The 22,449-nt window shown below is 41.0% G+C and overlaps 2 protein-coding genes across 3 annotated transcripts in view; one reads left to right on the top strand and one right to left on the bottom strand.

The window, feature by feature from the left end:
- The window catches only part of TMEM200A (transmembrane protein 200A), a 52,972-nt gene extending 36,930 nt beyond the window's left edge, over positions 1 to 16,042 (bottom strand). Inside the window, exon 1 of one of the 2 annotated variants that reach the window (XM_077175304.1) lies at positions 15,639 to 16,042. The gene's annotated coding sequence lies outside the window, so the exon portion shown is untranslated. The remainder of the gene's footprint in view (positions 1 to 15,638) is intronic. The other variant, XM_054629918.2, reaches the window with a different exon arrangement.
- A 152-nt stretch (positions 16,043 to 16,194) lies between these two features.
- The window catches only part of SAMD3 (sterile alpha motif domain containing 3), a 70,120-nt gene continuing 63,865 nt past the window's right edge, over positions 16,195 to 22,449 (top strand). The window contains exon 1 of the mRNA XM_077175301.1: positions 16,195 to 16,332. The gene's annotated coding sequence lies outside the window, so the exon portion shown is untranslated. The remainder of the gene's footprint in view (positions 16,333 to 22,449) is intronic.

The following is a 22,449-nucleotide window of genomic DNA, read 5'->3' as shown; positions in this document are numbered from 1 at the left end:
TCTCATTTAGCCCCATAGCAGAGAGGGGGGTCTCCCTGTCTTCCCAGTCAGACTTGTCCCCAGAATCTCATGGAAACACAGGACCTTGCCACCCAAAAACTCTGTCACTAAATACTGTGATGATAAAATACATCCTTAAATATTTAGTCACAGATTTCTTTTGTTCAAAGTTAGCCCGGCAATTAGTCATACAATGGCTCCAGCACTAGCAACCAACTGTTTTTCTGACCAGTACAATTTTCTAAACAACACAAGCAGTTAATTATTGCCTCTTACTGGCAGATGTCTCCAGATAGTCAGAAGTCAAGCCAGGGCACAGAATTAATACCAAGGTCACACATAATGTTCCATCTGTCAAAAATATCTTGGAAAGGTAGTCCTGATTAACTTCCTGCAATATTAGGCAACACTGGTAATGAAAAAAAAATATATTCCACAGACAAGATATTTTAAGACAAAAAAAAAAAGGAATGTCAAACTTTCAGCTATTTTTCCCTCAATTCCCAGAAGTAAGGCTTAGGCTTTCCCGATGAACTGCTGAGCCAATGCACAACCAAGAATTCAGGCAGGAAATTTAACAGGGCAGAAGTCACAACTTTCACAGAAGTGTTAAGACAGACAGTGAACCTCACCTCCACAGTCAGTAAAGGTGTCTACAGACTGCTTCACATCTAGAACTCTATCATCTATCTAATCTATCTATCTATCTATCTATCTATCCATCCATCCATCCATCCCTGTCCAACCACCTGGCCCCAAAGCATTCAGACTCATTCTTACATGCATATAAACCAAAATCACATATTCTTAAACCACAGAACTATGGAATAATGTAGGCTGAAAAAACCTCCACCCCTAGCTCCAAAGTTAGATCACATATGCAATTCACATTGATTTTCCTATGAGCTGCAAAGGAAGACAAAAGAAAGACTGCTATTTCAACTGAGAACAGTTCTGAAAAAGCTGAAACTATTTAGCCATGTATGTCATGTAAGACACACAATTCAAGTCAAATGATGAAGAATATTACCAAACTGCTTGTATGCCACATTGTACAATAAACCTTGCTCCTTACAAGTCATGGTTATGACAGCTGCCCCTGTACTTACAGGGTTTGTGTCAATTATCCCATCCTGTATGGAAATATCTGAATCACACATCCAGTAGATATCATGTCCCATCCCGTATTAGCTCAGGCATCACCAAAGGTACTGAATTTTGTTTGACAGGCTTACAAACACCAATCCTACTTCTGCCAAACACAAAAAATGCATTAGAGGCATGAAGTGTCTGCAGAATTTTGCTTCTACTTAAGACATTTGTTTCATTCACTATGTTGAGCGTGTGCAAAATAAACTTTATCCAAGGAGGTGCATGCTGGAGAACCGCAGTATCTCCAACATGTGTTTATCCATACAGTTGGAGAGAGCTGCCTAGAGTAAACAGCTGAGCCATTATGTTTGTCTATATAACAAGCTTACATTAAACAGTTCATAATAATATGTTTGATGGAATTTAAATCCCTCTAGAGAAAAGCACTGTTTAGCCACAAACTTATGACTGACTGTTCAGCCAAAAAAATATGTATATGCATGGATATTTTAGGCCAGAAAAGATCATTTTTTTCTGCATACATAAGCAAGGATATTCAGTTCTGATTTCTGTATCAAGTCTGTAACTCCTCCATGATTTACTTATTTCAGAAAGATAGTCTTGATTTTAATAGACACAACTTGGCTCTTAGAAGGAAGATACTTAAATTCATTCTTTTCACTGTTAGAAATGTTTCCAATTTCAATTGTTTTTTTATTTGCAGTTTCAATATTTTGATTTCCAATACATTTTGGTGCATGATGTCTTTTTGGATTAATGAATCTGCTCAGGTACGAACATTCACAGGGCTCTTTCCACTCATGGTATGTAATACTGATTTGATTTTGCATAGCACCTGTCATTCAAATGTCTCAAAAAATCCTCATGGGTGTGTAAGAATGGCATACTTCCTACAGAAATATTTTTATTTTGCAGCCAGGCAAACTGAAGGAAAAGACATTAAAGATCATATTCTCCGAAGGGATGAAAATAACATGGGAACAAGGTTCCTGTGCATTTCTGGGAAGGCAGGGTCAGACAAGCTGCCCAATGTCACAGCCCAACTCTGACAAAGCCAGGAACAAACCCCTCGTTGACAAGATTTGCCTGTCACAAGTGTGATCTGAATACATTATTTGTAGATACTGTTGTATAAATTTCAGGTGTACAACTCTGTGTGTGAAAACAGCTCAGAAATACACTACAGATTGAATACTGGTATTTCAATTACAGCAGCAGTACAAACGGTCCAGCAGGAATGCAACAGCTTTTACACCACTTCAGCAAGTGGCTGTTCTTACCCTTTCCATACAAGACACTTTAAGCCTAATGAATCACAAACAGCAATATTCACAGCAAGCCCAAATTTGCCTTGGCAGCTGCTGAAACTCTGACCTGTGGCAGAGAAAATGAAGACCTCAGCCTGGCAGTTCAGTCCCCAGTGACTGTCTGTCAATGGAAGCGTGCACACTCAGTCGCTTCTTTTCACATCTGAACCTCGGAGGAAGGGGTTTTTTTCTGGATCAATGAATACTGCTGAGTAGATGAAAGAACTTAATAGGTTTTCCCCAAAATGCAGCCAATAGCTATCAGAGTGTATTCTGAGAGGAGCTTTATTAGGCATAGACCTCTTACTCCCACAACCTTATGTCATAAAAAGCAGCAAGTGAGATCATAGAAAATTAGCATTTCCAACCCCAGGAAATGGGGTTCCAGAATCCTAAGGAAGAAAGCAAGTTCTCAACACATCTATATAACCCTTCCTGTAACACCAATCTTAACGGCTAAAGCACACAGATATGTAAAGGTTACTGAAATTTTACTACTATTTTTGAAATGAGGTATATGGGTTTTCATGAATGGTCCTCTTTTTGGGGAATGAAAATGTCATCTCCTGAAATTTACTGACCACAGAAAGTATTTCTTTCCTGTGTTAAGGCATTTCTAAAAGTTTTCTAAAAAGTGATTCTTCTGGAATAGAAAAGGCATCTTCCCCATTATGTTGCCATTAAGAGTTTGAATATCACTAATAAGAAAACTATATATCTTCTTAATATCTTGATTAACTTAATTAACCTATCATATGGTTCATAATATTCTATTATAATAAAAGAAGTTAGATGGAAAAAAATCTCTCCTTCCATATCTGAACTTCCAAAGTTCATTCTACTTCAGGCATGCTACTCATATCACTTAGAAATTTAGAATACAGACATTTTAAAATCCAGCTGATTAAAGCATTTGTTCAGGGACATTAAGACAATAACAACAAAAAATATCACCGTAACATGGCTTAGATAAACAAGAGTGTCATCTTTGCAGAAAGCACATTCTGAGAGGCTTTAGGGGTTTCTCAGGATGGCAGCTTATTAGCAAAAATTGATTGTCATGCCTTTGAACTAAAACATTTCTAGCTGCTGAGAGCTGTTTTGGCTCGCTCGTGTAATAAAGGCATAATTCACAGAATACATTTTTGACATTTTTGGGCCATGTAGGAACCAGCACTAGACCCAAGACTACCTAACAGACTGAATGACATCCTAACCTTGTTGAAACACATAAGAAATCTGCCTATGACTTCACATAGCCAGGATCTCAACACACTACCAGAGCAACAGTAACCAAACAAGAATAATTCCATTTTTTACAATGTTCCTGAGCTCGCAGCAGGAAAAGACAATTTTTGACTGTCATCATCCAATACTCAATCTGTAATATCTAACCCTCCACCAGTTTTATGACATATATCAAAACTTTCATTAAAATCAAGGATTTATACTGGTGCAAAATATAACAATAGCAGAGAATCCAAATTCTTATGTCTTTGCTGACCTGTTTAATTTATACAACTCTAAAAATTAGCTTTGACGGAGTAATTCGGTGGTCCTAGTATGCAGCTCCTAGCTGTATGCATCCTAGATATAAGCAAAGCCGAATTACCATTTGATTCCTGAAGCATTTGCTGCTCTGATGTAGCAAAAAACAAAAGAGGAGATCTGAAGCAAATTAGAATAGGATGGATCTCCTACACTACAAAGAGAGGAGAAAGCATTGCATGGACACAAAAAAATCTGAAGGATTTAAAAGACTGTTTCACACACCTTACACCCAACGCCATGTCCATGAGATTGTTACATGTTTTACTACACTTTGATATCTTGTGTACATCTATACAATACAGGAGTGGCTTGGGTTCACATCATAAAGTAGGGCTACAGCATTAAGATGCTTCCTCAATTATTCTTTGAAGCAAACAAAAGAAGTAGGGCCTACAGGGCTCCATATGAAGCAAATCCACTACCTGGTTTTATTTTTTTTTAATGAAGAGAGGAGCAATAGTTGCAGAAATTCCCCAGTCTTATCCCAAGATATGTATATGGACAGATATACAGGTATAGATATAGATAGATACACACACCCACACACAAACATACATACAAACTCATATATGGAAAAGGCAGGTTTGCTTCAGGAAAACAGAAATTACTGTCATATCAGCCAGAAGAGCCACATTAGATTCAGACAAACATTCAAATAATGCAATGCTATCTTGTCTACACAGCCATACTTTTTCCATGCTCCTTCTTCAAGAGCTATCCAGACAGAATGTGGAGAGTTACTGGTCTATTAATATGCAGTCTGTCTCTGTAAAAACAAACAAAATCCATATCAAGAATGAGCAATAAAAAAGTTTTACAATAAAGTATCCTGAAAAGTAAACCACAAGCCAAATGCAAAATTATTAACAGAAGCCATTCATCAACTTCAATTTTATCATTCTCCCAAAGCTGTAACATGAAGTTGTATAATCTTTTGGGTTTTGATGGAATCCAGGATCATTTTTCTGTCTGTTTTTCAGATCTCTGCTGCAGCTCATATTTTCTGTTTTTACAGTCTGATCATGATGACTGATAATCCTTCTGAAAAATCTGTTTAAAGCAAGTTATGCTCAGCAACAGTCATCCCCTAGCTTTTGCACACAATTAGCTTGTTTAATCACAGCCACATGGTTTTACATGTGATGTACGTGAAAGTGATTTTAAACACTTTTCCAACCGTTTCTATTGTTTTCTCCAACATTTTTAAGGAAAACCTCATAGTATCTGAAACAGAAAGAAATGTATACAGTAAGATCTGTAGACATTTTCTGTCTCATCCTCTCATGGGTGTTGCTGTTTGAGAAGGTAATTTCTTATCAAGATGAGATTTTGGGCACAGGAATTGTAGAAACCTGCCCGGTACCTTAACTTCTGTATGATTACGTGCTCAAAATCTCAGCTTTTAAAATAACAACTGTCTCAAGATGTAGATAAAAAAATCTTGAAAACCTGAACCTCATGCTTGTCTTAGCAACTTCTGTGAATACCTGATCCTGCAGACCCTCTGTCTACCTCCCATATTATGAATCAGCATATATAGGCTGGAGCATGGCTGAACACCCCACCACCCAGGCTACACTACCCATAGCACATCAGCCACAGTACATCACAGACTAAAAGGCAGAAACAAGGTGAAAAGGAAGACAAGAAGCAGTACAAACATGCACATGACCATATATGACCATGCTAAGGACAATCTTTCAGAGCAATGCAGTTGTTGAAGAGAAGCTTTTAAGTTGAGTGTTTGCAAAGAGTTCTAAAGCTACAAACCTATGGAGAACAGCAGGCACAACAGATCAGACCCCTTTCTAAGGCCCTTCTGCTCTGACAAAGCCTCTGCTGTCACTGCTGAAGACCTAAGCGTTATTCCTACCATGTTTCTTCTCTTCTAAATTGCCAACCTTGATAAATGCAAACACCTGGCCTCATCATTCCTTGTGGATTTACTGAAAGACATGAAGGAAAGCAGTGTTATGATATTAATGCTACACATACTTCCAGCCACACTACATAGGACCCACTTATTCCAGTCACTCAAATAAGAGCCTCCTTACTACTTGACTAAGTATATTATTTGCAAAAATTAGTCTTGTCGCTATAGAATAATTGATGTTTGTGGTTGTTGCTGTACTACTGACCTATCCATCTGCCTACATTCTGCCTTCCTAGTACCATTATATTCACAGTTCTGCAATTGTCAAGGAATGAAAATTCACCTACAGTTGTTTACCCACAATTTTTTACCTAAGTATAATAAACTGTGCCGGTTTGTGTGAGTTTTCTGCTACAGCACACAGCTACTGAATGCCTGTAACTGAATCAAATGTAGGTGATTAAGCATAACAATGAGACTACTAATACAAAGCAAACAAAGAACCCACATAATAAACATTACTCAGACCTCCAAGCTTTAGGTCTAACCTGAGAAGCCACAAGCCTCTGAGTCCTAGAAGACTTTCAGCCATATGCTTTTGGAAATACAGGCTTTCCCAAGCACAGCCTTACTGTTGGAAGGGCAACATTCTAAACTAATTTCAGAGCACACGAGTCATCAGAAAAGTCTTCCAATCCAAATTTCCATAACATCAGCACCCTCTCTAGGGGCCTTCTGAATTTCAGACTGGTTTAACCAGACTCTCTCACTTTCCCCATCTGAATTAACAGTCTGCTGTAGCAGACCTTTTGTATTTTCCTTCTTCTTTTTCCTCCCCATTTCCCCAGTAAATGCTTCTTCAACTGTGAGAATAACTACATTAGGAAAAAAGCTCAAAATTGAATTCTGAAGCTCATCTCTTCAGTCACAAGGTTTAACAAAGCCATATTTAACCTGAGGGTGATGCTGATCTTGGCTTTTTAAGGAGTTTTAAGCAATGTGTTAGACCATTTCCCAAGCACTCAATATTCTCAGCTGAAAATTACCTCCTAAGCACAAACCTGAAAACTAAGATGACAAATCCTACTCAAAATAACATTTTGGCTAGTAACAATTAGAATAGTTTATAAAATGGATAAAGAGTTTTCCTGAGTCCAGATCTAAACTCTGGAAGGAAGGACTGCAGAGACTAAAGCTCACACAGACTACTTTCAGCTCCACGTTCTTCCTTTGGAGTTTGCCTTCCTTAACACAAGGTAAATACCTGGTAACAGGCACACTGATAAAAATGGTTGTAAAAGCAAAGAATAGGTACTCCCAAAATTCTTTGGAGAAAGTAGGAAAACCACAATGATCACGTCATGGAGTCATAGAATCATTTAGACTGGAGAAGACCGCAGAGATTGTGAGTCCAACCATTACCTTAGTGCTGATTTCCAGGTCGACTACTAGACCATGTTTCTACATGACACATTAACATGCTTTTTAAGTACCTCCAGGAATGGTGACTCAACCACTTCCCCTGGCAGCCTGTTACAATGCATGACAACTCTTTCAGTGGAGAATTTTTTCCTAACCTATAATCACACAGCATGCTATAAAAGCTGCACAACAAAACATTACCAGAAAGCTATACTACTTCATCTGGGTCCAGCCTCTCATAGACTAAATTTGATTCTGTGATAATAGTACATTTTTTATAGGAGTTATATAATATTTGTAATGCCATCTAGTCATAATCTCCAAATTTCACAGGTTAAAACCAGTCAACCACCAATCTAACTGAATTTAAAAGTTCACAAGATTAAGAACTTAAATAAAAAAGAACTATGGTCTCAGCTATAACCTCTTTTCATTACCATTTCAACTGTACAGCCAGTATAACAATAAAAAAATAACAAACTGGCATAGTGCAAAACACAGCATTGCTTGTCCTTAATCAGTAAACGCTTCTGCATGTAATTTAATTGGTATGCATACTGGTTGCAGGCTTGGATTGGACCCGTGTCTTTCTAATATAATACAGTCTACTGAACTATGTTCCAGCAATGTATGCAGATATTCCACCGTGGGCACCAGTTAATGAGGCCACGTCCTAGGAGAACAATATTGAATTAGCAAAAGAATGGCAATAAATTCAGAATAGGCGTCTGCAAAGTAATTTGAGAAGAAATGTCTTCCTGGCAAAGTGCAAAGCAAATACTTTGCAGGGGTCATAGGAAGGGTTTGAGGAAAGCACTTTGGCACTGAATTAATGCAAAGTGATTCTACTGCTCTAAAGTCTATAAACTGTATTAATAGGCAAGACAGGACCTTCCAAGAAGAGTCTGTTAGGCCTCTGGATGTTTATTATTAATATCTGCTAGCCATTTTTGTACAGACTATTATTACCAGGTAAATAAATGTGACATTAAGAAACTGTCAGCTAGATGTTTATTTTGTAAGTTTTGTGCTTGTTTGGCAATCTCTCGTAATCCATTTGGGAGTATGGTCACAGTATTGTCAAGTTGGAAGTGACCACAGTAGGTCATCTGGTCCAACCTCCTTTCTCAAGCAGGAGAAAACATGGCATAGGATTGTGTCCAGACAGTTCTTCAGTATCTCTAGTGAGGGAGACTCCACACCCTCTCTGGGCAATCCATTCCATCACACAGTCACTGCACGGTAAAGAAATTCCTTCTCATATTCAGCTGGAACTTCTTGCACATCAGTTTCTGTCCATTGCCTCTCATCCTAGCGGTGTGCAGCACCAAGCAGAGCCTGGTTCCATCCTCTTGGCACCACCCTTCAGATATTCATACACATTGATGAGGTCCCCTCCCAGTCACCTCTTCTCAAGGCTGAACAGGCCCAGCCCCCTCAGCCTTTCTTCAAAAGAGATGCTCCAGTCCCCCAGCCATTCTCACAGCTGGACATGCTCCAGGGGCTCCATGTCTCTCCTGCACTGAGGAGCCCAGAACGCCCCACTAGGCCTCACCAGAGCTGAGTAGTCGCTAACGTCCCCATTCTAACCTGAGTAGGCAGCCAGCCAGTAGAACACCCATTCATCATCATTGGCCAACTTGCCTCATTCACATACCTCACAATCATCCCAGGCCACCCTGGTCCTGCTGGCAGTGCTCTTCCTAATGCATCCCAGGATTCTGTTGGTCTTCTTTGCCACAAGGTGGCCACCCTCTTGGCGTCCCAGTATGCTGTTCCACTATGTCCAGAAATTCTGTGTATCCAAGCAATGTTCCAAATTCCATTCTCCATATTACTGGTTACTAGTGTGATAGCAAGCTGACATCAGATTTCTTTTAACATAATTAAAGGAGACAATGTCTTCCAAATATAGCTTTCAGCACACTACTTCTATTTAAAATCTGTGTATATTAGGATCATTGTAGTAAGATAGTTTCGGCTGAGATGGAAAAACATTCTATCAAGTAGTGGATCTTGTGCTCAGTACTGGCTGGTGTCCCCAGCACGGGCTCAGGGACCCACCGTGTCTCTTTCACACTACCACAAGGATGGATGCCAGGGACATTTGTGGTCAAGGTCAGCTAGCACACTCTCAGGCACTGGTTCAGTCCAGCAGCTCTTTCTAAACAGTCAATTTGGATATGACCATCTGAAAGACAGTTTAACACCCACATTGAGCCAGACCGCTCTAGCTGACCTCATGGCCATAAAACATGTCTTGGTTTAATTAGTTTCTTGACACAGATATAGCCAAAACATATCAGAAAGAAAAATCTGCGCAAGTAGGGTAGCTAAGTATTCACAATAAATACCAGTTAATTATCCAGCATTTGAAGGATGTTCTCATTGTGCTTACTGCGCTCACTGGTCTTCTGTGAGATAATGACAAATTACATAGATCAACATGGTGATAACTTTTGGGTTTAGAGTATTAGTCTGCTTGAAAATGAAAACAACAGTTCACCTAACTTTCAAGTACTTCAAAATGCATTTTCTATCTTTGTAAACAAACTATCCTTCTTAGCTCCCCCTCCTTTCTTATGTCTGTCTGAACTGATTTACTTACAGCGTATCTTCTGGAAGAAGTGTTTAACATCATTTCTGCAGAACAGTTTACTTACTACACAACAAAGACAGTTCATTTAAAATGCATCTCAGTGAGACAAGAATTAATTTCTCCATTTTCCAGTCTGATTTTCCATGAGATGCTTCAAAAAAGAAATACCACATTTTTTATTCTTACTTTTATTCTAATCTCCATTATTCAAGTTTCTTTCCATTTATAACAGTGGATGTGGCATAATTTCTCTTTAGAAATGCAATTTACTATATCTCATCCTTTGTCTTCCTTCATATTTTTCCTACCTTCAATATTTCCATTTTGTGTTTTGCTCTTTGCTCCCCCTTCCCTTCTCCCTCTCCTGCTTTCTTCCTTGGGTTAGTTTTGGGGTTCTTTTGTCTGTTTTCTGTCATCTAACTTCTTCCTACAAAAATAATAGGCATACCTCTGGTGAAACAAGCCAGAGCTGTTAAATGCACAATAATTTATAGCAAGAAGCACACCTCTGCCAAATCTGAAATTGTATCAGGTTTATTCCATTGACCCCACCACAACGTCCATGTCAAGAAAGCACACTTGCAGAGTGTGTCCCTTTTTCCAAGCAGAGGGCTGCCTCACACCTTATGCACCAAGTTTGTCTAGCACAAGATCATGCAAAAGACAGCAGCTAGAGCAGCTGTTATGTACACCCTATGTGATCCAAGGAACAGCCCTTGGGAAAGCTTGTTTGCTGCAGTAAAATGCTGCCCCAACACACAAGGCTGCTTCCATCCCTCCTTATGAAGGAATAAAGTTGCACATCTCACACGTACATCACATATAATGTGATATGCCTTTGTTACTTTGAATTACCCAAAGGAAAGAAAATGCCAGGATTTTGAGCAACAATTTTACACCAGATGGATGGACAAATAATAGCACTTTTTCCTCATTTAATACATAACAAAATGGAAGTGATAAAATTAACTAGATACAAACACATTCTTCAACAATGTGCAACTGATTACAGATAAGCAGAGCGATTTATTCAGACACATTCAGATGGAGAATGTGAAAAAACCCTGTATTACAGTGACCACTATGACACCAAATTCAACATTCTAAGTGACATTTATAACACGCTTCTAATTAATGTGCTTTTACAGTAGTTTAAATTGACAGAAAATTACTTTTGGAATTTTCCTTTTATTAGAAAAAAGAAGTATGACTACTGTTGAAAAGCTCTAAAAAACTTGGTTTGATATCACATTCACTCTCTGAGCTAATGCTACAGATTTATAGGTATCAAAGCCCAAACCTCTACTACTTAAAGAATTTCGTGAAACTAACCAATTGTCAGAACTGGTAGGCTATTAGCATCCAACTGTATCAATGCTTTGTCAAAAATGTCCTTCCCATTTCACAGTCAGCGTGACTGTAGTTTCAACTGACTCAAATTTCAGCACTTTTTATCAATGGGTTTCAAAACCACAACACTGGGATGCTCAGCCCAACTGTATCTGTGAAACAGCAACTAGAAAAAACAAGTTCATATAAAAAGGGATTCTTCCTCTTTGCTTCTTTGTCTTTAAACTAGTTCCTATGAAAAGTAACCTATGCTATATTTTACATCTCTTGAGATTATTACTGAGTGTATCTAAAGCATTCTTCATTAAACTGACAAAATCTTGTTTTTCCTGATTCAGTAAGAGCTTCATCATTCAGCTTAGTGAGGAAAAATCAGAAGACAATTTAGAGAAGTATCTCCTTCATTTCTACTTATTTAAATCGGAGGAAAATGGCCACACTTCCAACAGCAGGAACAATTCCAGTGGTATATAAATGATAAGATGTTGATATAGTAAGACAAGAGAGTAAACTGAAAACCATTTACATTTCCCATAAGACCTTTCAGAATCTTTATACACAAAAAGGTAGTGTATTGCTTTATTTTCCTGAAAATCTCTGCTGCATCATTACATCTCATTTGCAATGCTCCTCAGATGCCTAGTTTTGGTTAGGTGGCTTTGCACCACGCTGTCACACTTTTTTAGGTACTAAAACGTGCAGAAAAAGGAATAATAACTTTCCCCAACTAGAAACACTGATGGATATAGGAAATGACTGAGGATAAACATCCTTCTTTCTCAGGTCTTCTGGACACAGAATAATTTTAAAACCACCACAAGCATGTTCTGCTCCTGCTGCAGATAAAAGGTTTCAAGTAGCTCTGTACTACAGGTTATCCATCCCATTTGGCTAGCTGTGCAAAAAAAAGAAAAACTTGATTTTTAAAAGGCATCTATGAATCATGTCCTTTAAAATCACTGATCATGTAGGGAAGTTTGGTAAGGAAAATGTAATTTCATTTACACTAAGAGATCAATATAATATCAGTATTTCAGTACTAAGTTCTGTCATCAGGTCAATTGGGCTCCTTCTGGCAAGATTCACCTATTTGAAGAGCAGTTATATATATATATATATGCACCTCGTACTGAATTGTCTGATGTGGAAATAGGTAATGATGGAATAGAGTAACATCTTGCTTTAGAGCTAGACTAAAGCCCCAGCATGAAAATTTAGAACAGTGCTTATTCTCACACTCCACAACAAGTGGACACTGAGGAGCTAGTAAAACCAGTGGGCAGAGCAACAGCAGTTTAAAACATCTGCTCAGTAGTTTAATTCAATTATGTTTTCAGCATTTCACCCTTCCATGCAGTCAACAGTCCACTTAACCCACACAATCTCTGGGTAAGTAGGTTCTTATGTTTTACCCACTGAAGAAGAAAACCAGAAACTTTTCCTTACAGTGATTTTGTTGTACAACTAATGTGCTAACTAAAACTAGAGCACAAACTCAAGCACTACTTGCAATTTCCATTTACTTCTAGTAGGCTTGGAGAGCATAAGCAACTTCTCTAAAAAGATTTTTTACTCCTCAACTATTTATTAGTACCCTTGAGTTACTCAATGGCAGTTAGAAGCACAGGAAGCAATACAAAGATTTTGCTGATAAATAGACACCTGAAAATGGACCTCCCTAAATCCTGACAGCAAGGGATTTCTTCCCATATCCATCATAAGGCAGCATCAGAATTTTTAACAAGATTTCTGAAAATAGATTGGTCTTCTTAGAGGCTTTTTCCATGGAACTGTAATACAAACAATAGCATTCTACATGGTTGTCAGCTGCCTTTCCAGAAGTGCTCTCCTTAGATTCTGTTTACCAGCCTCATACAAAGGTCTGAAACACCTTAAGATGTCTAAGCTGGCATAAGACACCTATGTCTTTATGTTTCACGTCTTCCTACATAACTCTCCTGTCTTGCAACTAGAGAATTATTTGCCAACTACCTCTTTGTTCCAGTATCATGAGATCAAACATGGAGATCACAAGTAACTGATCTGTTTATAAAGAGCAGTGGCACCAAATCAAACTGAGGCATCACCACAAGCTAGGACACAAAGTTCCCCTTCTACTACGATCTCTACCACTATTACAGACAAGATTGAGGATTCTACCATTAATTTTTTAAAAAGGGGTAACTATTCATGACAACAGGTTTCATACATTTTATATAACTTTGGTTTCAGTAATTCCAGTGGGACTTTTCACTGATTTTTCAGCATTTCAGATTTCTGGCTCCTAAAATCTACTGAACAAAACACAAGAAGTAGCAGTCTCCTCCTGCTGTTGAATTGATGAACTTCACTCCTTAACCAATTTTCACTTTGTATTTTCCCCTTTCAGCCCTGAGAGATGATAGCCAACAGAGAATAAACAACCCATGAGATGTGGCTGAGGTGACCACCTGCACACAGCACAGGTGTTTTGTATTGTAGATCCAGCATTCAGGGAAGTAGAGGCAGAACACACAGAGAGGGCTTGGTCCAGGGAAGGTCCAGCAGTGCAGTTAGGACAATGAAGAGTTTCACTGAAGTTACCAAGACCTCCTGCCACACGCAACAAACTCAGACCTTGGGTGATCATTAGGGATGAAGTTGGAACTGCGTACCTGCTTGAGAGTGAGCAAACTTTTCAGTCCTTTGTCAGAGCAGGGCTTGCTTAGTCCATACTTCACACAATTACATTCCAACAGCCCACTTTTTATAGTCTGATTACAAAGCTTCAATAAAAATGAATTCCAGTGAGGTTATATTGAGCAAAACCATTTTTGTACATCAAACAAAATAATTCTACTGTACTGAATGATTGCATCAGTAGTCCAATTTTCATTTGGATCATTGTTGCAATCCAACCAAGGAGTAACAAATAAAATGTTTCTATGCCAACAAAATATAAATTATATATGATTTTACTTCCCAAATTACTAGTTAAGTACCTCATATCTTTATCCATGAGTGTGTTTTTCTATTTTCAGGACAAAACACCTAATTGCAACTCATGTTTTGAATTACTAAAAATTATCTTACAATTATCTTCTAACAAGTATTTATCTAGAAGTACATTTCCTGGCAACAAAAGTACACTAAACCATTCCAAACCTGAATGACCCTTTAGCTTCATCATTAAGGAACTTCAGTTACATACAATGGAAATATAATTTTCTGGTTTAAGTGTTGGGGTTTTTTTTTTTCACACTTTCTGCAAAGCAGCACCAAAACTACTAAAAGGAAGAATAAAAAAAAAAAAAAAAAGCACTGCTTCTTCCTATCTGGACACTGGTTTTCCATCACATGGATAGTAGTCTGCACCATCTACTTAGAGAAAAATAACAGAATAGTTGCTAGTGTATTGATCTAGCATCAAGAAAAGCCAGAGAAACCTTTGCAGACAGAATTTTATTGAGCAATATAGTCTTCGCATCCTAAGAGCGTTATGAAGTGCAAGTCCACTACATCGCTACAGGTTATTCTGTAGTTCACGTTATACAGAATGCTACACTAAAGGAATACTTTTGTCTGGGTACTTTCGCCTTTGAACAATAAAAGCCGTATTATTTTTCATAACTACTGCGTACAAAAGACTATTAAGCGTCAAGTAGATACAGCTACTGCAATTCCAGATCGGCACAACAGCTGCACATGTATTGAATTCAAGCGCAAACACTACCAATGTTTATGTTAGTAGGATATCAGGAGTATCTGCCATGCACCCGAGCTGTTTGCAGTACTTTTGTTTCAAAGTCTGCCTCACCAGTAAGATTATGTCTACCCGGTGAGCGATTTATTTAGCACTGAGTTACATTCGCACGCAAAGGAATAAGGCAACCCCCTTGTTATCCCCATCTGTCTCTCATCCTTTCAGATAACCAGCACACCACCATTTTCCCCGCAAACAAAGGTTAAGGAAAGCCCAGCTCCCGTGAAAATAAAGGCAATGGGGCAACTCGCCGGGGAGGGAGCGGCACGGGGGGCTCAGCCCGGGGGCAGCCCCGGCGGGGCAGTGCCGAGCCGGGATCCCGACCGGCGGGGCAGGCGACGGCAGTACTAAAGTATTTCGGACCCAGCGCAGACAAAAGAGGGTGTGTAGCAGCTGCGCGGAGCGCGGCGGCCGCCGGCACGCCAGCCCGCTCCGTTCGGGAGGCAGAAAGTCCATTTCTGGCAGGGAAAAACCCACCGAACCACCCACCGGTGCCGCTCCCTCTGCCCCTCACCGCCGAGGGCAGGGGCGCGTCCCCCCGTGCCCCCAGGCACCGCCGGCAGGAAGGCGCAGGGCGCAGCCCCTGCGCTCCCGAGGAGAGGTGACGGCTGCGGGCGGGTTGAAGTTCGGGGCCAGGGGTAGACCCCGAGCAGACTCACCCCCACTCGCCTCGCCGCTTACCTGTGGGGAGGTGCGAGGTGCCCGCAGCCCTCCCGGCGCAGCGAGCAGCGGAGCTGCGCCGTGCCCGTCAGACACGGGGCTTCTCCAGTGAGGCGGCGGCTGGCTCAGGGAGTGACAGGGCGGCGGCTCCCCTCGCCCTTCCCCGGCACCGTGCTCGGCGAGAGGCGAGCGGGGGCAGGCATGGCGAGCAGGCAGGAGCGGGGCCGGGGCGGTCACTGCCGGCCAGAGGAGGACGCCCGCCGCCCGGGGGCTGCGCGCCCCCCCGCCGCCAGCGCAGGGCCAGCCGGAGGCGGCCTCCCCCTGCTCGCCCCGCGGCGACGGGCGGGTGCCATAGCAGCGCTCCGCGGGAGCCGCCGCGGGGGAACGGCCGCCAAGCAGCCGCCCAGGGGGGCGTGGGCGGGTGGCGGCTCCGCGGAGCAAAACTTTCCCGGCTCCTCTGCAGGGTGTCCGGGCGGCGCTCGCCCCCGGCGGCGCTGCGGAGGAGGTGGAAGGAGACGGACCCGGCTCTCACAGCCGGCCCGACCGCTCCGCTCAGCGCCGCCCGGGCTCGGCCCTTGCCGCCCGCCCGCAGCAAAGTTTCACTCCGGCCCCATCTCTATGGAAACGGCCCCTGGCTTCCCCTGGGACGAGGCGGACAGCCCGCTCGCCGGTCGCGGCGATGGGAGGCAGCCGGGACCAGCCCCGCGGGCGCTAGGCAAGTCTGGCCGCAAGCAGTGCCGGGACGGGACGGTAGCCGGGGAAAGGGGCGGACTGAGCCGCGGGACCGGGACGCGGCTCCTTCTCTCCCTCCCGCTCCCAAGGAAGTTTGCCGGCTCCCCGAGGGAGAGCGCGGGCAGCCGCGCCCCGCTGCCGCCGGGACCAGCCGGCCGGAGCGCCTCCTCTGCGGGACCTCCCGCGCTGCTCTGCCCGCAGCTCCGCCGGAGCGGCGGATTTGTAGCGCGCCCGGTTCCGCCCCGCCGGGCTCCGGGGCCGCGGCCGTGAGGGAGGAGGGAGGAGTCACCGGGGGCGGCGGCGCGGGAGGGGAGCGCGGGGGTGCCGGTCACGGCGTCGCCTGGGGTGGGAATCGGCCTTTCCTGGCGGGGTCGGTCTTTCCTGACGGTGCAGAGCGCAGCGGGGACCCTCTGTGTGTGGGGCCGGGTGCTCGCCTTCCCTGACCTCGTGTAAGAGCCGGACGGAAACCGTGGGAGCGCAGAGTGATTCACCGCAATGTGGGGGCTCTTTACCTCGGATGCAATTACATTTTATGATTCAGCTTTTCATTTTGACGCTTATTTTGGGGAGTTTCTTTTGGTGCCGCCCGCCCACCCCTCGTGTACAGCCAGGGACTGCAAAGGTGATCTACCTGGTGCTCGCACCTTCCAGTCGGGTGAGGTAATCCAGCAGATGCGCTTGGGAGAAGGAAGGACTCTAGCCTGCATGGGAGTTCCACATTTATAAGTCAAACATGTCTTTTGGGGGGGAAAGTAAAAACAACTCTGCACTTGGTCTGCATTGATAGTGGGTTTTATTTCATTTTTTAAAGTTGATTGGACTTAAGTGTTGCTATTTCCTTTTATTCAGTTTACCAGAATTCTACCTAATGCATCTCCCAAAAAAGAAAAATACTGAACTTGGTGTAATCATATCTAATTTTTTCTCAGGAAGTGTTTTCCTCAAGCAAAACACTTAGGAACTGCCATCCATCCTGAAATAATACTTCCAATTATAAGTGACTACGGTTGCTTTGTGGTTGTACAGTGTGTTGTCTGTTCTCAGTGTATGCTTTATGAAGATTATAATCCTGGTGGCTGCAGTGGTTTCTGCATTAAGTACATCCTCCATTATAGCCTTATTGTAGCAAGGAAACACACACACCAGCTATTCCAGACTAGCAAAGAGATGGGTACTATTCCTCCAAAGTTTGAAACATTGCATTTCAGCTGTTTGGCATGTTTCGTTTCAACAAGTGAAGAATCACTTTCAAGTGTCAGATTTCTCTCTGTTCATTCAACTATTGCTGGATCTGTAATTTGGTTTGTGTGTGAGGTAGTGTATTTCACGTCATCTACTGAGAGGACAGGTCTGCAGGCAGTTGTGTATTTCAGAGATGTCAAATTTTGAAAGACCCAGCTGTGTATCACAGAGGCAATGGATGAAAGGATGTCCACCAAATCCCAAGCAGATGTAATATTTCTACTGGTAAAAAAACCAGAAATTTTCTTTGGAATTTATGGAAAATGTCAATATGGAATACATAGGGAAACTTTACACTCCTGTGCTGTCAGTAGATGATGAAATGTTGACCAGGAATGTGACATGAACCACTGCTGGTTTCACCACTGCTCTTGTACTGTCTCTGGAAGGGCCGGAGCTTTTAAATCTAAAAGGCAAAAATATTGTTCAGTTCTTGCTACTGACCTTTCTTTTCCCTGCAACAGTGGACTTGATCGAGTATCACCGTACCTTTCTTCTTGATGCGATTTGACCCCAGCTGGCAACCAAACGCAACACAGCCACTCACTTGTTCTCCCCTGGTGGGATGGCAGAATCAGAAGAGCAAAAGTGAGGAAACTCATAGGCTGAAATAAAGACATTTAATAGGTAAAGCAAAAGCCACCTATGCAAGCAAAGCAAAACAAGGAATTCATTCTCCACTTCCCATGGGCACACAGGTGTTCAGCCATCTCCAGGAGAGCAGGGCTCCATCACATATAGCAGTGACTTGGAAAGACAAATGGCATCACTCCAAACATGCCTCTCTTTCTCTTTCCTCTAGCTCTATATGCTGAGCATGATTCCATACACTATGGAATATCCATGTGGTCAGTTGGGGTCAGCTACTCCAGCTATCCAGTCCCCTCCCAACTCCTTGTGCACCCCCAAGCTCCCCACTGGTGGATTAGAATGAGAAGCAGAAAAGACCTTGGCTCTTAGATAAGCACTGCTTGGCAGTAATTAATGCATCCCCATTTTATCAACAGCACAGTTCCCAACAGCTAGCCTCATACTAGTTGCAGTGAAGACACCATCCTCATAAATCTTCAGATAATTTATGGATGGGCACTGTCTCAAACAGTGCAAGTGACAGAATGTGGTTTTTGGGGACAGAAGGAATAGGTTGGAGGACTAATTTCAGTACTGTTACTAGGTGAGAAGCATCTCTAGGGTAGACATCCCCTTGCTTTTGCTGTATTTGCAAAACTCACTGACAGTGAACCACATAATTGTTGGGTTTTTATATGATCCATAAGTTATATGTAGAAAAATGTGATAATTTATATTAGTGTGAGCAACACATTTTGTGGGAGATTCTGTGGATTATAGTACAAGAGCTGCCCACCCTAGTGACAGACATTTGGAAGATGTGTTTTGCAAGTGGATGAAGTTCAGATTTGCTACTTGCCTGTGTTGCCTGGAGCCTTCTAAAATTCTACCAGTGCATTCTTAAAGATGGGCAGTATCTGCTCCTTCTCCTAAATACAACAGTTTTATACTGACCTTAAAGCTATTGATTTAAGGAATTTGCACCTGATCTGCAGTAGAAAGGAAAGGAGGAATAAGACTCCGAGGCTCTCCAGATCTCAGTCATCTGCACATCTCTGGAGAGTCAAACAATGTTAAGACCAATATTCAGGCATTAAATGTCAACACTGATATTACTAGCAGTCAGTAAAACAAACATTTTAGTACATTAATTATGAAAGTGGTAACTTCTGGGATTATAGCAAGAATCAGTGATTTTAGCCTTATGAGTTAGATTCTCCCTTTGAAAGGCATGGAATATTTTTATTTTAAATTTGGGATGTCAACAGTATTATACTAATTTCCCTTCCAACCTACACCTTTTGGTTCATGCTATGAAAACCCATTAATTTACTGTAATAAGCAAGGCAGTGGGTGGATTAAACTGTGTGTCTTCCATAAATTTAATCCAATTAAAGAGAAAGCTGGCATTTTTTAGCTTGGGAGAGAATATTTTTCTAAGATCCAGATCCATTCCTACTTTGAATTTTGCAAGAAATTGTGACACTTGACTGTCCTGTGTGAAATATCCTGAATCCTGAATTGGGAACATGAATGAAACTGAAGATTGAAAGGATCCCCACTAGAGGTGAAGAGCTGTGGTCATGTCCAGACCACTATAGTGAGAATAAATGACACCATAAGATTTTATTTTTGCTAAGACTTTCTGTGGATTGTACTGTGATACTGTTATCTTACATACCTTTTCTTCCATATTATATGTGAAAAGAAAGTCTACATCTGTTATCTCTTTAATTCTTATTAAGACATAAAAGAAATCTTCAAATCATCATTTTTCTAATAGATTTGTTCATACTCAATTTTTTTAGTGTAATTGATAAGAATATGGTCTTGATAAGCAGTGAATGAGTGTCAAGAATTTATTTGTGGTAATAAATTGTTAGTCAATAAATAATAAATAACTGCAAAGAGAACTCTGCCTTAATGACTGATTTCTGCCTCTAAAAGTACAAAATCTAAATTCTTTAATCTGCACGTGAGAAAATGCTTAAGCAATCAAAGCCTGAAACAGTTTCTTAAGTATTAAATATCAAGCCTGCTCAATGTTCTCAGGACATACAGGCTAGTAACCAAAATTCAGTCATAAATGATCTGAATAATCCCACTGTCTCTCTTCAAACAAAACCCACTTTTCCTCACCATGAGAAGTCTAGAAGAGGTGTCCTTACTGCTTTTACTTATCGTGTACATATACATCATATACATACTATATACTGGCTTGTACGTGCTATGCTGCCAGGCTAGCTCCTTGCCCCTTAGGCCAGTGTCTGTTACCAAACAACAAGGTGGTTAACAGGTAATTAATTAATTTTTTTTTCCTCTGGTGCCACTAGGCCTACCAGGAGCTCATCATCAATACTAGCAGAACTACTTCACTGGTGTCTGTGTAACACCAGTATGAAACTCATTTTATATTACCTAGAAAAATCTTGAAAACAACTCAGCTGCTGCAATGCTGATGCCACTGGTTCTCAAGCTGACCAGTTCAGTTCCTGGTACTTGTCTGTTGCACACTGTCTTTACTCAGCTGGAAGCTTTTCTGGGCAGAGAGCATCTCCTCCGTTTGCAGCTGTATGCCACTGAGGGAAATCAGTGAGATCCTGTTTAGCAGAAGTATGGTGCAGATATTTGTTAACAGCAAGGAAAGGCAAGAAACACAGGGCCAAAAAAATGTCAGAATCATTCAGAGAATCTTGGCATGTGTCACTATTTGTCTTAACAATAGCTACACAGCATGCAATACTGTGTAATTTGCCATTTATTGGCTTGTGCTTTACCTCAACCAGTTTCTGAAACTAGTGAGAATACAGACAGAAATGTCTGCTTTCAAATGATTTGTGAGCTCTCAACAGCACTTAAAATGCTGATTTAACTAAATCCTTTCATACTTTCCAACAGTCTAACTTTTTTCAAAAGGATAGAAACTTAGCACTCCAAGTATGATGAAAGCCTGTATATATATAAAATAAAGCTTTGGAAATCATGTTGGTGATTTCTTTAAGTAGAAACTCAAGGTTTTCTCCATGCTAGCATTGAGAGTATATGGCTTTTATTATATAGAGAGGAATTTTCTGGAATACCTATTCTCTTATTAACAGCTGAAGTATTAAACAAGTGCTTGATTTGAATGGGTTTTTATCTGTCTTGAAGTGATTTAAGAAATCATATTTTCTTAAACATGTTCTACATAAAAAAATTATTTTGGCTTTATTTGAAATGTTCATCTGAAGAATGCATTATTATATTTTATGAGTACCTGGATATGTTAGAATGCACAGTGTTGGCGTCTAATAGAAATCACAGAAATAGAACCATTATTTATTATGCACATGTAAGTGAACAGGCTCTGAACTATACACAGAATAAAGGAAGTAAAACACCTGTGAAGTGGAACTGTAATGCATAGGATAGTGAGTTTGTTGTTTTGGTTTTTTTTTTTTTTTTCCACAAAAGATGTTCTTTCTTTATTATTAAAGTCCATGTAGCTTAAGATCAGCCTGGGTCTGGAAGACTTTCTCTAGTTGGCATCCTTAAACAGTAGCACTATCTTGAAAGAAAGTTGGAAAGTAACATAGAGCTTTTATGTCCATCAAATCAGAAGCACTTGATAAATAAAGTACTAGTGGAATAGTTTTTTAAAGAAAAAATATACAGAAAATATAATATTTTCTCAGATTACTGAATTGTTTGAAGCAGACACTGTTTCTTCCCTGCATGTAAGGTTTCTTGATACTGAATCAAAAAACACAGTTCTTCTGTTTGAGCTTTCAAGTCAAGGCAAGAAGGTGGGATGCTGGGACAGCCGGTAGAGTATTCCTTTGTTGGCATAAGGATTTTCTCTGCATTTGAAATGCCAGAAATAGTGCTAGCAAAATAGAAGATGGCTTACAGGATTGCCATATTTTCATCATCTCTTTCTGGGAAGTTAACAAAAAGCAACATACTGTGTGACTTAACTTACTAATTTCATAAGAAACTTCCCATGCAAGTGCTGTCATGAGCATCAGTCATACTATCTCCAGATAAAATTCCACTAGGGACTTAGAGGAAGTTAGAAGCAGGTGAAGCAGGACCATCTTTGAGAAAAGTATTGTTGCTCTTCTGAATGAAAATATAAGTAATGGAGAAAGTATAATTGCTTCACAATTTTGAATGGTGTCACTGAAGTATTTTATATGTCATACAGTAATTATTTGTGATCATTTCAATTGTGGTGACAGTGAGTTCAGTTTTCATACCATTCTATGCCATCCCAAATTTTTCTCACTACTGTTGGAGTGGAGAAAAC

This window comes from Agelaius phoeniceus, chromosome 3 (genome assembly GCF_051311805.1).
Source record: "Agelaius phoeniceus isolate bAgePho1 chromosome 3, bAgePho1.hap1, whole genome shotgun sequence".
Taxonomy (NCBI): Eukaryota; Metazoa; Chordata; class Aves; order Passeriformes; family Icteridae; genus Agelaius; species Agelaius phoeniceus.
Note: the sequence above shows the minus strand (reverse complement) of the source record. Positions and strands in the feature narration are given on the sequence as shown.